We start from the raw sequence: 5,389 nt of genomic DNA, 5'->3' as shown, positions 1-5,389 counted from the left end.
TGTCTGCGCTGATCCCCCGGCCTGACCGGGATCCCACTCCCTTACCTTTCCGATCCCCAATTCTCTTTGCCCACGTGACAGTACAGCCAAGGCAGCAAGCCAGGGGGTGATTTTTACCCAGCAAATCTCTCCCCGGATGTGAGCAGCCTGTCCCAGGGTCCCAGCTGTGGAGGAGATGACAGGAGGCAGTGCCCAGGGCAGGGCGGCCCTGGCAGTTTTGTGGTGGAGGGATGGGAGGGTCTGGAGGAATTTGGGGCTCAGCGGACCTGGGCCAAAGGGTCAGACCCTGTTCTCTGTGGCCCAGAGCAGTGCTCTCGGTTATGCCCACGTACTCTTACTCGCCGGGCTAGGGCCTGGGCAGAACTGCCTGGCAGGGCCGCCGTTCTGTCACTTGGCACATCGGCCCCATGGCACCATTTTCCTGCTTGCCCCTGGTCGATGGACAATGTGGGAGCCCATCCTAGGCAAGCTCCACAGGTGGCAAGCCTGGGGTGGGGGTGGGGGTGAAGGAAATCTGGAGGAAGTGAGTCTGCCCAGCCCAGGGTCCTTGTGCTGATCGAGGGGCTGCAGGGAGCAGAGACTGCCCTGCCCGGGCAGTGGAGAAAATTCTCCAGCGGCAGAACCAGCTGGGGGGACGCATGTGCTGAGAAGCTCCGTGGTGAGCATGGGGACGGGGCTTGGAGAGAGGCGCTGGGACACTGGGGAGAGGCAGCCAGGGGTCTGTGCAGTCAGGCCTGGGCTGCTCATTAAGGGGGCCCTTGGACCAGACTGCAGAGGAGAGGGACAGCCAGGGCCCCCCCGCTCACCCACCCAGGAAAGTGGAGTAAAAGCCCCCCGGTGCCAGGGGGTGAGGGTTAGTGAGTCCAGAGTTGGACTGAAGGCCCACCATGAGGTCTGAGGACTATTACGTGTTGGGCCCCGGAAGACGTGGGCTGTGGGTGACCTGCCCGGGGGGTCGAGTCACAAGAAGACCAGGGCTCGGCAGACCATTGTTTATAGCTAACGGATCTGGAGCAAACCCCGATCTCCAGCAGGAGCTGCAGCAGGATCGGGCCCAGACTCGGACCTTGCTGTCTGTGCACCTGACCAGCAGGTGGCAGCGTCGCCATTCCCTGAGCCCACGTCCACGTTAACCTTCCAGCGGGTCCCGGTTCCCTCTGTAGGAGCTGGGCACAGAGCCCAGCGCTGGGCACGCGTGATGGTTCTGAATTGCGCGGCCGGGACCCCCGAGGCTCTGTCCAGGCCGCCAGGGGCTCTGGAAGTGGGTCGGAAATCAGAGTCAGCAGAGCGGAGGCTGCCCGCGTTGGCCTATCAAGTTGTCCTTTTGCCATGTGGCTGGGACGTCACCCCTCCATCCTCGTCGCCCCTCCATCCTCCACCCCTCCATCCTCCATCCTTGTCACCCCTCCATCCTCCATCCTAATCACCCCTCCATCCTCCCAGCCTCCAGTGTGGCAGGAGGACCCGGGATGCCCTGCTGGTGCTGCTCTGTGCCCGTGCCCGACGGGAGATACGCCCAGCTGTGTTTGGCACACCCAGCTCCAGGCATTGTTCCGGTCTCAGCTGGAAGCCCGCCAGAGCAGAGCTTCGGGCACGAACCCACCTCCAAGGGCAACCACTGCCCCCAATTCCCAGGGAGGGCGGGGGATCCTTCACCTGCAGCTCCGGGGAAGCAGTGTCTCAACCAGGCTGTTGGGGCTGGGCTTGGCAGGCTCCGCCCCCCAGCCCTGGACCCTGCACCTCTGCCCCCTGTCTGGCTGATTTCCCCCACATTCAGGCTGAGGCTGGCCTCCTCTTCCTCCAGAATGGTGCTTGGATCCACCTTTGCTTTCTGCCCAAGCCACTCTCCAGGCCCAGACCCCCTCTCATCTCCCGAACACCCGCCTTGTCCCACGCTGACGGGCTTCATCTCTCTGGCGAGGAGTTTGCACCCCATCACCCCCCGGCCTTGACTTCATTCCCCAGCTCGTCTTCCAGAGGCCCATGTGCAGGAATCTACAGCTTCTCGAGCTAATGAGCCTCTGTAGATGGGGCCCAGAGGAGGACACGGCACATGCTGACCAGTGGGTTCCACTAACTTCTCTTCCCCCCGTCTCCTTGCCCTTCACAGCTCCGGCTCTTCTCACATGAGCCCCAGAGGTGCCAACCTCAACCGCCTGCTTGTCCGTTTCTCCTCCCACCATCACACAGCCCCTCTGCCACGACACCAACGGGAGCTGAGCTGTAGCTAATTAAGGTGTCGTTAATGATGTAATATCCTTAGACTTCTGTAAGACATTTGACTTGGTACCACATGACATTTTGATTAAAAAAAACTAGAAAGATAGAAAATCAACATGACATACGTTAAATGAGTTAAAAGCTGGCTAACTGTTAGCTCCCAAGATGTAAATGGGGAATCCACATCAAACGGGTGTGTGTCTAGTGAGGTCCCACAGGGCTCGGTTCTTGGCCCTACGCTATTGGACACTTTTATTAATGACCTGGATGTAAACATAAAATCATCACTGATAAAGTTTGCAGATACCAAACTTACTGATACTGAGCAATTTGGATCACTGGGTAAACTGGGTGCAAACAAGCAATATGTGTTTTAATACTGCTAAATGTAAGTATATGCATCTAAGAGCAAAGATTGTAGGCCACACTTACAGGATGGGGGATTCTATCCTGGGAAGCCGGGACTCTGAAAATAATTTGGGGGGGTGGATAAACAGCTGACCATTGTAACCTCAGAATTTGAGGTTACTGCAGCGAGCTATTGTGTGTGTCCAGTCATTGCTAGCTGAAAGTCAAATGCCACATAGCTAGAAATAATGTTACGCTCTGAGAGGCAAGGCCAAACAGCTGCATGTTTGCAGTTCTGCTCATTAAAATTTAAAAATGGAACAAAAAATTAATGTACCATAAAAATAAAAAAAATGTTTAAACAATCAACCTTGGTTAAATGGCACTAGCATATAATTTTTATTGTTATAATTAAAAATACTAACAATTCTTTAATAATAAATAATCAATAGTTTGCTAAAACTGAAAAAATTGGTGACCCATTAGGAGTCACTATAAGCTACGTGCTTTGTTGAAGTTAGCTATAAAAAATTAAGCCAAAAATATACTTTGAAGCAGTTCAAGGAAGCTTTTCGTTGGACAAGGAGCTGGCACCTAAGCTCCCCAGTAGCTGGGTGGAAGGAGGGCCCCCTGGAAGGCTGGTTGCTGATTCCTCAATACTATTTCAAACTTTGGGTATATATAAATGTTTGGAATTCTCTCAACCTACTGCGACAGCATATATGTGTGTGTGTGTGCTTAAGACCTAATAAAAAGTAGTTTTAGGTAAAAGCACTCTTGTTTGTACCAATCATGTCTCAGTTGAAGGAGCTGTGTCCCCATTGATTTATTCCTGACTGCAGAAAAAGAAACAGTTCAGTTACCACTGCTTTGGGTTCTGAAAACCCTGGGTAACGCCACGAGCTCCCAGTGTGATGCTGTGGCCAAAAGGTCTATGCAATGCTGGGATGCATCAACAGGGAAATCTCGATTTTATCTCTGTACCTGGCACTGATGCGACCACTGCTGGAATCCTGTGTCCAGTTCTGGTGCCCACAATTCCAGAAGGATGTTGATAAGTTGGAGAGAGGTCAGAGAAGAGCCATGAGAACGACTAGAGAATTGCAACGCACACCTTGCAGTGATAGACTCAAGGATCTCAATCGATTAACAAAGAGAAGGTCAACGGGTGACTTAATTACAGCGTGTAAGTATCTACATGGGGAATAAATATTTAATCATGTGTAAGCAGGGTCAGGATGAGCTCTACCCTGACATCTGGTGGTGAATTATGGCGAGGGTGGAAAATAACTTCAGGGGCTGAACTTGTTTGCATAGGCACACCCACCCCACCTAGCATGAGCCCACAGCAGCCCAAAATGGTCACTTTGGCTGCTGTGGGATCCCCAGTTTCTCTGTTATTGGGGCAGAAGGAATAAAGTGTTGTCACCCTGATTATGTGAATCAAGGACAATGAAACTGTTTTATGACAGAGGGTCTCACCATCACCTAAGTAGCACTCACTAAACAAGGTACATGTGTTCCAAAACCCAATGAGTTGAGAGAGGTTGGTGGTAGGTATCTGTACCTGGTGGTGTGGGCTCCTTTGTGAGCCTGAAACACCAATTTCTCCTTCTCTCTCCACTGTTGAATGTCAGAGCTAACTTTGATTCTATTAGGAGTCTAGTTACAGGTTGCTGAGCTGAATTCACATTGGGCCAATGGTGCACCAACATTGGGGCTCCCCTACTACTAGCTGAAATCACAAAAGAGCTGAGATCACTGAGAGCTGTGTTAACTAGTGGGGGAGCCTGAAGCTATATTGCTAAGTGGCTGGCAGAGCAGTTTGCGGGGACGGCTGGAGGAGCCGCTAGCAGAGTGGAGCCTTGCGGGGATGGTTGGAGTGGCCCGTGGAGCAGAGCTGTTTGCGGGGATGGCTGGAGCAGCTCATGGGTCAGGGAGCGGAGCGGAGCAGAGCAGCTGGTAGAGCAGAGCAGTTTGTGGGACGGCAGGAGCGGCTCACGGGACGGCTGGTGGAAGTGGACTGGCTTGTGGTGAAGGCCGCGACGGAACCCCATGGAGAGGCGGCTGGTCAGCCCTGGATCACGTAAGGTGCCCCTTAACACCCTGCACGCCCCTCCTTTGAACTCTGGGGCTGCACTGACCAGGGACAGAGACTTTGGGGGTTGTTGGACTTTTGGGACTTTGGTGATTCTTGGGTTGCTGGACCCAAGAGACTTTGGGGGTGTTGGACTTTGGGTGGTTTTTGGGTTGCTGGTTTCAAGAACCAACGGGAAAGGACACGGCCCAATTTGCTGGGGTGGGTCTTTGCTCAGGGTTTGGTCTATGAACTCTAGTTGTGGTGTTTTCCCAATTTAACGCCATGTCGTTTACCTCATGTTATTAAACATTTTCTGCTACCCCGAGGCTCTGTGCTTGCGAGAGGGGAAGTATTGCCTCTTCGAGGTGCCCAGGGGTGTGTGTAAGATTTTCCCAGGTCACTGGGTGGGGGCTCGAGCTGGTTTTGTGTTACACTGTTGGGAGGGGACCCCTATGTACTGAACCCGGCCCTTGCTGCTATCAACTCGGCCTGGCAGAAGGGTTATGCATGGGCTTTTCAGTCCAGCAGAGGAAGGTCTAACACGATCCAATGGCTGGAAGTTGAAGTGAGACAAATTCAGGCTGGAAATATGGCACATTGTTAACAGTGAGAGCCATTAACCATTGGAACAATGTACCGAGCGTTGTGGTGGATTCTCCATCACTGCCAAGTTTTAACTCAAGATGGGATGTTTTTCTAAAAGCTCTGCTCTGGGAATTCTTTGGGAGCAGGGCTCTGGCC

The sequence above is a fragment of the Emys orbicularis genome, chromosome 6 (assembly GCF_028017835.1).
Source record: "Emys orbicularis isolate rEmyOrb1 chromosome 6, rEmyOrb1.hap1, whole genome shotgun sequence".
In the NCBI taxonomy this organism is placed as follows: domain Eukaryota; kingdom Metazoa; phylum Chordata; order Testudines; family Emydidae; genus Emys; species Emys orbicularis.
Note: the sequence above shows the minus strand (reverse complement) of the source record.